This window comes from Borostomias antarcticus, assembly GCF_949987555.1.
Source record: "Borostomias antarcticus genome assembly, chromosome: 17".
In the NCBI taxonomy this organism is placed as follows: Eukaryota; Metazoa; Chordata; class Actinopteri; order Stomiiformes; family Stomiidae; genus Borostomias; species Borostomias antarcticus.
Window position 1 is genome coordinate 12,421,032 of NC_140250.1, and position 12,500 is coordinate 12,433,531.

Genomic DNA, 12,500 nt, shown 5'->3' on the forward strand with positions numbered 1-12,500 from the left:
CACAAAGGCAGAACAATCCCAACACATAGCCCTCTGTTCCAGCCACAGACCAATGCTTAACACAACTGAGGGACATTCGATAGAGACATACAGTAGGACTTGACTGAGGTCCAAAGCACACAGCACGTGCGATCTAGCAATGTCCAACACAAGTACTGTTAAAGGACACACAGTCAGCGAGAGAGTGCCCCTCGCTGACTGTGAGAGGGAGAGACAGAAAGAGAGAGAGACAGATGAGAGGATAGGAGATGGGAGGGGAGGGGAGGAGAGGAGGGGAGAGGAGGGGAGGACAGGGCAGGAGTGGCTCTCTCTGGCCATGCCCAGTGATAGTGAAGAATAATTCATAAAGAGCAATCTTCAGTGACGGCTGAGCAGCCCCGGGGGAGCAGCCGAACACACAGAGAGGCTCTCTGACACTCTCTCTCCCTCACACACAATCTGTATCTCTTTTCTCTGTTCATCTCTCTCTCTGTGGTTAATCTGTGGCAGCCAGATGAGTGGAGAGAGAGAGAGGGGGGGGGGGGGGATAGGGAGAGAGAGAGAGAGAGAGAGAGAGAGGGGGATAGGGAGAGAGAGAAAGAGAGAGAGAGGGGGATAGGGAGAGAGAGAGGATGTAGCCAAAGAGAAGAGGAAACACAACACAACAACAGCTAATCCATCAAATTACATTGGGCCTCATTCACCAATATCTTCAAGTTTCCATCGTAAATGTTGCTCCCAAGAAAGGCCATCTGATTCATGACGCGTTTTTACACACCACAGAATTTGTTCGCACACTGTCGAGTCGTCGTTTCATGAATTCAATTTCACGTTTCACGAATTGAAAGTGTGTTGATCTGAATTAGCCTGGGTACATGCCCATACCAGGCCCATGAAGGGGCATGACACTGCAGGCCGGTGGACACACACAGAACACACACACAGAACACACACACAGAACACACAGAACACACACACAGAAGTCACAGACAGGAATTGCGAAGGAAATTTGTCAGAGAACTTAAATAGCCGAAGGAAATGCTAAAGACGGTGGAGCAACGGCCTCCAAACGTAGAAAGAACTTCAGGAGGTGCTGCTGCAGGAAATGCTTAGCAAATGGAGTAGTAGATTTAGTCCCCCCCCCCCCCGCCTCAGTAGTAGATTTAGTCCCCCCCCCCCCCGCCTCAGTAGTAGATATAGTCCCCCCCCCCCCCCCGCCTCAGTAGTAGATTTAGTCCCCCCCCCCCCCCCGCCTCAGTAGTAGATTTAGTCCCCCCCCCCCGCCTCAGTAGTAGATATAGTCCGTCCCTCCCCCGCCTCAGTAGTAGATTTAGTCCCCCCCCCCCCGCCTCAGTAGTAGATATAGTCCCCCCCCCCCCGCCTCAGTAGTAGATTTAGTCCCCCCCCCCCGCCTCAGTAGTAAATATAGTCCCCCCCCCCCCCCAGTAGTAGATATAGTCGTCGTCCCCCCCCCCAGTAGTAGATATAGCCCCCCCCCTCCCTCAGTAGTAGATATAGGGACCACCCCCCCCAGTAGTAGATATTGGGCCCTCCCCCCCAGTAGTAGATATAGGGCCCTCCCTCCCGATAGTAGATATAGGAACACCCCCCACCAGTAGTAGATATAGGGACATAGGGTCCCCCCCTTCCCCAGTAGTAGATATAGGGCCCTCCCCCCCAGTAGTAGATATAGGGACCCCCCCCACCCCCCAGTAGTAGATATAGCCCCCCACCCCCCAATAGTAGATATAGGGACCCCCCAACCCCCCAGTAGTAGATATAGCCCCCCCACCCCATCCCCCAGTAGTCGATATAGGGACCCCCCCACCCCCCAGTAGTAGATATAGCCCCCCCTCCAGTAGCAGATATAGCACCCCCACCCCACCCCCCAGTAGTCGATATAGGGACCACCCCACCCCCCTGTAGTAGATATAGCCCCCCCCCAGTAGTAGATATAGGGACCCCCCCACCCCCCAGTAGTAGATATAGTCCCCCCTCCCGCCTCAGTAGTAGATATAGTCCCCCTCCCCCCTCAGTAGTAGATATAGCCCCCCCTCCAGTAGCAGATATAGCACCCCCACCCCACCCCCCAGTAGTCGATATAGGGACCACCCCACCCCCCTGTAGTAGATATAGCCCCCCCCAGTAGTAGATATAGGGACCCCCCCACCCCCCAGTAGTTGATATAGGGACCCCACTACCCCCCAGTAGTAGATATAGCCCCCCCCCCCCAGTAGTAGATATAGGGACCCCCCACCCCCCAGTAGCAGATATAGCCCCCCCCCCATTAGTAGATATAGGGACCCCACCACCCCCCAGTAGTAAATATAGCCCCCCCCCCCCCTAGTAGCAGATATAGCCCCCCCCCCCATTAGTAGATATAGGGACCCCCCCACCCCCCAGTAGCAGATATAGCCCCCCCCCCCAGTAGTAGATATAGGGACCCCCCCACCACCCAGTAGCAGATATAGCCCCCCCCCCATTAGTAGATATAGGGACCCCCCCACCCCCCAGTAGTAGATATAGGGACCCCCCACCCCCCAGTAGTTGATATAGTCCCCCCCCCCCCTCAGTAGTAGATATACGGACCCCCCCCCCAGTAGTAGATATAGGAACCCCCCACCCCCCAGTAGTAGATATAGGGACCCCCCAGTAGTAGATATAGGGACCCCCCACCCCCCAGTAGTAGATATAGTCCCCCCCCCCCGCCTCAGTAGTAGATATAGGGCCCTCCCCCCCGATAGTAGATATAGGAACACCCCCCACCAGTAGTAGATATAGGGACATAGGGATCCCCCCCCAGTAGTAGATATAGGACCCCCCCCTCCCCAGTAGTAGATATAGGGACCTCTCTCCCCCCAGTAGTAGATATAGGGACCCCCCACCCCCCAGTAGTAGATATAGGGACCCCCCACCCCCCAGTAGTCGATATAGGGACCCCCCCACGCCCCCAGTAGTCGATATAGGGACCCCCCCACCCCCCCAGTAGTCGATATAGGGACCCCCCCACCCCCCAGTAGTAGATATAGCCCCCCCCACCCCTCAGTAGTAGATATAGGGACCCCCACCCCCCAGTAGTAGATATAGGGACCCCCCCGCCTCAGTAGTAGATATAGTCACCCCCCCCTCAGTAGTAGATATACCGACCCCCCCCCTCAGTAGTAGATATACCGACCCCCCCCCAGTAGTAGATATAGGGACCCCCCCACCCCCCAGTAGTAGATATAGGGACCCCGCCACCCCCCAGTAGTAGATATAGGGACCCCCCCACCCCCCAGTAGTAGATATAGCCCCCCCCCCCCACCCCTCAGTAGTAGATATAGGGACCCCGCCACCCCCCAGTAGTAGATATAGGGACCCCCCCACCCCCCAGTAGTAGATATAGCCCCCCCCCCCCCCAGTAGTTGATATAGGGACCCCCCCACCCCCCAGTAGTAGATACAGTCCCCCCCCCCACCTCAGTAGTAGATATACGGACCCCCCCCAGTAGTAGATATAGCCCCCCCCAGGCCCCAGTAGTAGATATAGGGATCCCCCCACCCCCTGTAGTAGATATAGCCCCCCCCCAGTAGTCGATATAGGGACCCCCCCACCCCCCAGTAGTTGATATAGGGACCCCACTACCCCCCAGTAGTAGATATAGCCCCCCCCCCCCCCCCCCAGTAGTAGATATAGGGACCCCCCACCCCCCAGTAGCAGATATAGCCCCCCCCCCATTAGTAGATATAGGGACCCCACCACCCCCCAGTAGTAAATATAGCCCCCCCCCCCCTAGTAGCAGATATAGCAGCCCCCCCCATTAGTAGATATAGGGACCCCCCCACCCCCCAGTAGCAGATATAGCCCCCCCCCCCCAGTAGTAGATATAGGGACCCCCCCATCACCCAGTAGCAGATATAACCCCCCCCCCATTAGTAGATATAGGGACCCCCCCACCCCCCAGTAGTAGATATAGGGACCCCCCACCCCCCAGTAGTTGATATAGTCCCCCCCCCCCTCAGTAGTAGATATACGGACCCCCCCACCCCCCAGTAGTAGATATAGCCCCCCCCCCAGTAGTAGATATAGGGACCCCCCAGTAGTAGATATAGGGACCCCCCACCCCCCAGTAGTAGATATAGTCCCCCCCCCGCCTCAGTAGTAGATATAGGGCCCTCCCCCCCGATAGTAGATATAGGAACACCCCCCACCAGTAGTAGATATAGGGACATAGGGACCCCCCCCCAGTAGTAGATATAGGACCCCCCCCTCCCCAGTAGTAGATATAGGGACCTCTCTCCCCCCAGTAGTAGATATAGGGACCTCTCTCCCCCCAGTAGTAGATATAGGGACCCCCCCACCCCCCAGTAGTAGATATAGGGACCCCCCACCCCCCAGTAGTCGATATAGGGACCCCCCCACCCCCCAGTAGTAGATATAGCCCCCCCCACCCCTCAGTAGTAGATATAGGGACCCCCACCCCCCAGTAGTAGATATAGGGACCCCCCCGCTTCAGTAGTAGATATACCGACCCCCCCCCTCAGTAGTAGATATACCGACCCCCCCCAGTAGTAGATATAGGGACCCCCCCACCCCCCAGTAGTAGATATAGCCCCCCCCCCCAGTAGTTGATATAGGGACCCCCCCACCCCCCAGTAGTAGATACAGTCCCCCCCCCCACCTCAGTAGTAGATATACGGACCCCCCCCAGTAGTAGATATAGCCCCCCCCAGGCCCCAGTAGTAGATATAGCCCCCCCCAGTAGTAGATATAGGGATCCCCCCACCCCCTGTAGTAGATATAGCCCCCCCCCAGTAGTCGATATAGACCCCCCCACCCCCCAGTAGTTGATATAGGGACCCCACTACCCCCCAGTAGTAGATATAGCCCCCCCCCCCCCCCAGTAGTAGATATAGGGACCCCCCACCCCCCAGTAGCAGATATAGCCCCCCCCCCATTAGTAGATATAGGGACCCCACCACCCCCCAGTAGTAAATATAGCCCCCCCCCCCCTAGTAGCAGATATAGCCCCCCCCCCATTAGTAGATATAGGGACCCCCCCACCCACCCCCCAGTAGCAGATATAGCCCCCCCCCCCAGTAGTAGATATAGGGACCCCCCACCACCCAGTAGCAGATATAGCCCCCCCCCCCATTAGTAGATATAGGGACCCCCCCACCCCCCAGTAGTAGATATAGGGACCCCCCACCCCCCAGTAGTTGATATAGTCCCCCCCCCCCCCCTCAGTAGTAGATATACGGACCCCCCCCCCAGTAGTAGATATAGGGACCCCCCCACCCCCTGTAGTAGATATAGCCCCCCCCCAGTAGTAGATATAGGACCCCCCCAACCCAGTAGTAGATATAGGGACCTCTCTCCCCCCAGTAGTAGATATAGGGACCCCCCCACCCCCCAGTAGTTGATATAGGGACCCCACTACCCCCCAGTAGTAGATATAGCCCCCCCCCCCCCAGTAGTAGATATAGGGACCCCCCACCCCCCAGTAGCAGATATAGCCCCCCCCCCCATTAGTAGATATAGGGACCCCACCACCCCCCAGTAGTAAATATAGCCCCCCCCCCCCCCTAGTAGCAGATATAGCCCCCCCCCCATTAGTAGATATAGGGACCCCCCCACCCCCCAGTAGCAGATATAGCCCCCCCCCCCCCCCCCAGTAGTAGATATAGGGACCCCCCCACCACCCAGTAGCAGATATAGACCCCCCCCCCATTAGTAGATATAGGGACCCCCCCACCCCCCAGTAGTAGATATAGGGACCCCCCACCCCCCAGTAGTTGATATAGTCCCCCCCCCCCCCTCAGTAGTAGATATACGGACCCCCCCCCCCAGTAGTAGATATAGGGACCCCCCAGTAGTAGATATAGGGACCCCCCACCCCCCAGTAGTAGATATAGTCCCCCCCCCGCCTCAATAGTAGATATAGGGCCCTCCCCCCCGATAGTAGATATAGGAACACCCCACACCAGTAGTAGATATAGGGACATAGGGATCCCCCCCCAGTAGTAGATATAGGACCCCCCCCTCCCCAGTAGTAGATATAGGGACCTCTCTCCCCCCAGTAGTAGATATAGGGACCCCCCACCCCCCAGTAGTCGATATAGGGACCCCCCCACCCCCCAGTAGTAGATATAGCCCCCCCCACCCCTCAGTAGTAGATATAGGGACCCCCACCCCCCAGTAGTAGATATAGGGACCCCCCCACCCCCCAGTAGTAGATATACCGACCCCCCCCCTCAGTAGTAGATATACCGACCCCCCCCCAGTAGTAGATATAGGGACCCCCCCACCCCCCAGTAGTAGATATAGCCCCCCCCCCCAGTAGTTGATATAGGGACCCCCCCCACCCCCCAGTAGTAGATACAGTCCCCCCCCCCACCTCAGTAGTAGATATACGGACCCCCCCCAGTAGTAGATATAGCCCCCCCCAGGCCCCAGTAGTAGATATAGCCCCCCCCCAGTAGTAGATATAGGGATCCCCCCACCCCCTGTAGTAGATATAGCCCCCCCCCAGTAGTCGATATAGACCCCCCACCCCCCAGTAGTTGATATAGGGACCCCACTACCCCCCAGTAGTAGATATAGCCCCCCCCCCCCCCCCAGTAGTAGATATAGGGACCCCCCACCCCCCAGTAGCAGATATAGCCCCCCCCCCATTAGTAGATATAGGGACCCCACCACCCCCCAGTAGTAAATATAGCCCCCCCCCCCCTAGTAGCAGATATAGCCCCCCCCCCATTAGTAGATATAGGGACCCCCCCACCCACCCCCCAGTAGCAGATATAGCCCCCCCCCCCCAGTAGTAGATATAGGGACCCCCCCACCACCCAGTAGCAGATATAGCCCCCCCCCCCATTAGTAGATATAGGGACCCCCCCACCCCCCAGTAGTAGATATAGGGACCCCCCACCCCCCAGTAGTTGATATAGTCCCCCCCCCCCCCCCTCAGTAGTAGATATACGGACCCCCCCCCCAGTAGTAGATATAGGGACCCCCCCACCCCCTGTAGTAGATATAGCCCCCCCCCAGTAGTAGATATAGGACCCCCCCCTCCCCAGTAGTAGATATAGGGACCCCCCCACCCCCCAGTAGTTGATATAGGGACCCCACTACCCCCCAGTAGTAGATATAGCCCCCCCCCCCAGTAGTAGATATAGGGACCCCCCACCCCCCAGTAGCAGATATAGCCCCCCCCCCATTAGTAGATATAGGGACCCCACCACCCCCCAGTAGTAAATATAGCCCCCCCCCCCTAGTAGCAGATATAGCCCCCCCCCCCATTAGTAGATATAGGGACCCCCCCACCCCCCAGTAGCAGATATAGCCCCCCCCCCCCCAGTAGTAGATATAGGGACCCCCCCACCACCCAGTAGCAGATATAGCCCCCCCCCCCATTAGTAGATATAGGGACCCCCCCACCCCCCAGTAGTAGATATAGGGACCCCCCACCCCCCAGTAGTTGATATAGTCCCCCCCCCCCTCAGTAGTAGATATACGGACCCCCCCCCCCCCCCAGTAGTAGATATAGGGACCCCCCAGTAGTAGATATAGGGACCCCCCACCCCCCAGTAGTAGATATAGTCCCCCCCCGCCTCAGTAGTAGATATAGGGCCCTCCCCCCCGATAGTAGATATAGGAACACCCCCCACCAGTAGTAGATATAGGGACATAGGGACCCCCCCCCAGTAGTAGATATAGGACCCCCCCCCTCCCCAGTAGTAGATATAGGGACCTCTCTCCCCCCAGTAGTAGATATAGGGACCCCCCACCCCCCAGTAGTCGATATAGGGACCCCCCCACCCCCCAGTAGTCGATATAGGGACCCCCCCACCCCCCAGTAGTAGATATAGCCCCCCCCACCCCTCAGTAGTAGATATAGGGACCCCCACCCCCCAGTAGTAGATATAGGGACCCCCCCACCCCCCAGTAGTAGATATAGGGACCCCCCCGCCTCAGTAGTAGATATACCGACCCCCCCCCCTCAGTAGTAGATATACCGACCCCACCCCAGTAGTAGATATAGGGACCCCCCCACCCCCCAGTAGTAGATATAGCCCCCCCCCCCCAGTAGTTGATATAGGGACCCCCCCACCCCCCAGTAGTAGATACAGTCCCCCCCCCCACCTCAGTAGTAGATATACGGACCCCCCCCAGTAGTAGATATAGCCCCCCCCAGGCCCCAGTAGTAGATATAGCCCCCCCCAGTAGTAGATATAGGGATCCCCCCACCCCCTGTAGTAGATATAGCCCCCCCCCCCAGTAGTCGATATAGACCCCCCCACCCCCCAGTAGTTGATATAGGGACCCCACTACCCCCCAGTAGTAGATATAGCCCCCCCCCCCCCCCAGTAGTAGATATAGGGACCCCCCACCCCCCAGTAGCAGATATAGCCCCCCCCCCATTAGTAGATATAGGGACCCCACCACCCCCCAGTAGTAAATATAGCCCCCCCCCCCCTAGTAGCAGATATAGCCCCCCCCCCATTAGTAGATATAGGGACCCCCCCACCCACCCCCCAGTAGCAGATATAGCCCCCCCCCCCCAGTAGTAGATATAGGGACCCCCCCACCACCCAGTAGCAGATATAGCCCCCCCCCCCATTAGTAGATATAGGGACCCCCCCACCCCCCAGTAGTAGATATAGGGACCCCCCACCCCCCAGTAGTTGATATAGTCCCCCCCCCCCCCTCAGTAGTAGATATACGGACCCCCCCCCCAGTAGTAGATATAGGGACCCCCCCACCCCCTGTAGTAGATATAGCCCCCCCCCAGTAGTAGATATAGGACCCCCCCCTCCCCAGTAGTAGATATAGGGACCTCTCTCCCCCCAGTAGTAGATATAGGGACCCCCCCACCCCCCAGTAGTTGATATAGGGACCCCACTACCCCCCAGTAGTAGATATAGCCCCCCCCCCCCCAGTAGCAGATATAGCCCCCCCCCCATTAGTAGATATAGGGACCCCACCACCCCCCAGTAGTAAATATAGCCCCCCCCCCCTAGTAGCAGATATAGCCCCCCCCCCATTAGTAGATATAGGGACCCCCCCACCCCCCAGTAGCAGATATAGCCCCCCCCCCCCCCAGTAGTAGATATAGGGACCCCCCCACCACCCAGTAGCAGATATAGCCCCCCCCCCCCATTAGCAGATATAGGGACCCCCCCACCCCCCAGTAGTAGATATAGGGACCCCCCACCCCCCAGTAGTTGATATAGTCCCCCCCCCCCCCCTCAGTAGTAGATATAGGGACCCCCCACCCCCCAGTAGTAGATATAGTCCCCCCCCCGCCTCAATAGTAGATATAGGGCCCTCCCCCCCGATAGTAGATATAGGAACACCCCACACCAGTAGTAGATATAGGGACATAGGGATCCCCCCCCAGTAGTAGATATAGGACCCCCCCCCCCCCAGTAGAAGATATAGGGACCTCTCTCCCCCCAGTAGTAGATATAGGGACCCCCCACCCCCCAGTAGTCGATATAGGGACCCCCCCACCCCCCAGTAGTAGATATAGCCCCCCCCACCCCTCAGTAGTAGATATAGGGACCCCCACCCCCCAGTAGTAGATATAGGGACCCCCCCGCCTCAGTAGTAGATATACCGACCCCCCCCCTCAGTAGTAGATATACCGACCCCCCCCCAGTAGTAGATATAGCCCCCCCCCCCCAGTAGTTGATATAGGGACCCCCCCACCCCCCAGTAGTAGATACAGTCCCCCCCCCCACCTCAGTAGTAGATATACGGACCCCCCCCAGTAGTAGATATAGCCCCCCCCAGGCCCCAGTAGTAGATATAGCCCCCCCCAGTAGTAGATATAGGGATCCCCCCACCCCCTGTAGTAGATATAGCCCCCCCCCCAGTAGTCGATATAGGGACCCCCCCACCCCCCAGTAGTTGATATAGGGACCCCACTACCCCCCAGTAGTAGATATAGCCCCCCCCCCCCCAGTAGTAGATATAGGGACCCCCCACCCCCCAGTAGCAGATATAGCCCCCCCCCCATTAGTAGATATAGGGACCCCACCACCCCCCAGTAGTAAATATAGCCCCCCCCCTAGTAGCAGATATAGCAGCCGCCCCAATAGTAGATATAGGGACCCCCCCACCCACCCCCCAGTAGCAGATATAGCCCCCCCCCCATTAGTAGATATAGGGACCCCACCACCCCCCAGTAGTAAATATAGCCCCCCCCCCCCTAGTAGCAGATATAGCCCCCCCCCCATTAGTAGATATAGGGACCCCCCCACCCACCCCCCAGTAGCAGATATAGCCCCCCCCCCCCAGTAGTAGATATAGGGACCCCCCCACCACCCAGTAGCAGATATAGCCCCCCCCCCCATTAGTAGATATAGGGACCCCCCCACCCCCCAGTAGTAGATATAGGGACCCCCCACCCCCCAGTAGTTGATATAGTCCCCCCCCCCCCCTCAGTAGTAGATATACGGACCCCCCCCCCAGTAGTAGATATAGGGACCCCCCCACCCCCTGTAGTAGATATAGCCCCCCCCCAGTAGTAGATATAGGACCCCCCCCTCCCCAGTAGTAGATATAGGGACCTCTCTCCCCCCAGTAGTAGATATAGGGACCCCCCCACCCCCCAGTAGTTGATATAGGGACCCCACTACCCCCCAGTAGTAGATATAGCCCCCCCCCCCCCAGTAGCAGATATAGCCCCCCCCCCATTAGTAGATATAGGGACCCCACCACCCCCCAGTAGTAAATATAGCCCCCCCCCCCTAGTAGCAGATATAGCCCCCCCCCCATTAGTAGATATAGGGACCCCCCCACCCCCCAGTAGCAGATATAGCCCCCCCCCCCCCCAGTAGTAGATATAGGGACCCCCCCACCACCCAGTAGCAGATATAGCCCCCCCCCCCCATTAGTAGATATAGGGACCCCCCCACCCCCCAGTAGTAGATATAGGGACCCCCCACCCCCCAGTAGTTGATATAGTCCCCCCCCCCCCCCTCAGTAGTAGATATAGGGACCCCCCACCCCCCAGTAGTAGATATAGTCCCCCCCCCGCCTCAATAGTAGATATAGGGCCCTCCCCCCCGATAGTAGATATAGGAACACCCCACACCAGTAGTAGATATAGGGACATAGGGATCCCCCCCCAGTAGTAGATATAGGACCCCCCCCCCCCCAGTAGAAGATATAGGGACCTCTCTCCCCCCAGTAGTAGATATAGGGACCCCCCACCCCCCAGTAGTCGATATAGGGACCCCCCCACCCCCCAGTAGTAGATATAGCCCCCCCCACCCCTCAGTAGTAGATATAGGGACCCCCACCCCCCAGTAGTAGATATAGGGACCCCCCCGCCTCAGTAGTAGATATACCGACCCCCCCCCTCAGTAGTAGATATACCGACCCCCCCCCAGTAGTAGATATAGCCCCCCCCCCCCAGTAGTTGATATAGGGACCCCCCCACCCCCCAGTAGTAGATACAGTCCCCCCCCCCACCTCAGTAGTAGATATACGGACCCCCCCCAGTAGTAGATATAGCCCCCCCCAGGCCCCAGTAGTAGATATAGCCCCCCCCAGTAGTAGATATAGGGATCCCCCCACCCCCTGTAGTAGATATAGCCCCCCCCCCAGTAGTCGATATAGGGACCCCCCCACCCCCCAGTAGTTGATATAGGGACCCCACTACCCCCCAGTAGTAGATATAGCCCCCCCCCCCCCAGTAGTAGATATAGGGACCCCCCACCCCCCAGTAGCAGATATAGCCCCCCCCCCATTAGTAGATATAGGGACCCCACCACCCCCCAGTAGTAAATATAGCCCCCCCCCTAGTAGCAGATATAGCAGCCGCCCCAATAGTAGATATAGGGACCCCCCCACCCACCCCCCAGTAGCAGATATAGCCCCCCCCCCCCAGTAGTAGATATAGGGACCCCCCCACCACCCAGTAGCAGATATAACCCCCCCCCCCATTAGTAGATATAGGGACCCCCCCACCCCCCAGTAGTAGATATAGGGACCCCCCACCCCCCAGTAGTTGATATAGTCCCCCCCCCCCCCCCTCAGTAGTAGATATACGGACCCCCCCACCCCCCAGTAGTAGATATAGCCCCCCCCCCAGTAGTAGATATAGGGACCCCCCAGTAGTAGATATAGTCCCCCCCCCGCCTCAGTAGTAGATATAGGGCCCTCCCCCCCGATAGTAGATATAGGAACACCCCCCACCAGTAGTAGATATAGGGACATAGGGACCCCCCCCCAGTAGTAGATATAGGACCCCCCCCTCCCCAGTAGTAGATATAGGGACCCCCCACCCCCCAGTAGTAGATATAGGGACCTCTCTCCCCCCAGTAGTAGATATAGGGACCCCCCACCCCCCAGTAGTCGATATAGGGACCCCCCCACCCCCCAGTAGTAGATATAGCCCCCCCCACCCCTCAGTAGTAGATATAGGGACCCCCACCCCCCAGTAGTAGATATAGGGACCCCCCCACCCCCCAGTAGTAGATATAGGGACCCCCCCGCCTCAGTAGTAGATATAGTCACCCCCCCCTCAGTAG

At 58.2% G+C, this 12,500-nt stretch overlaps 1 protein-coding gene across 1 annotated transcript in view; it reads right to left on the reverse strand.

Annotated features, from left to right (window-relative positions):
* The window catches only part of hpse2 (heparanase 2), a gene marked incomplete at both ends in the record, with an annotated part of 168,878 nt that overhangs the window by 76,375 nt on the left and 80,003 nt on the right, over positions 1 to 12,500 (reverse strand). The gene's annotated exons all lie outside the window — the stretch shown is intronic.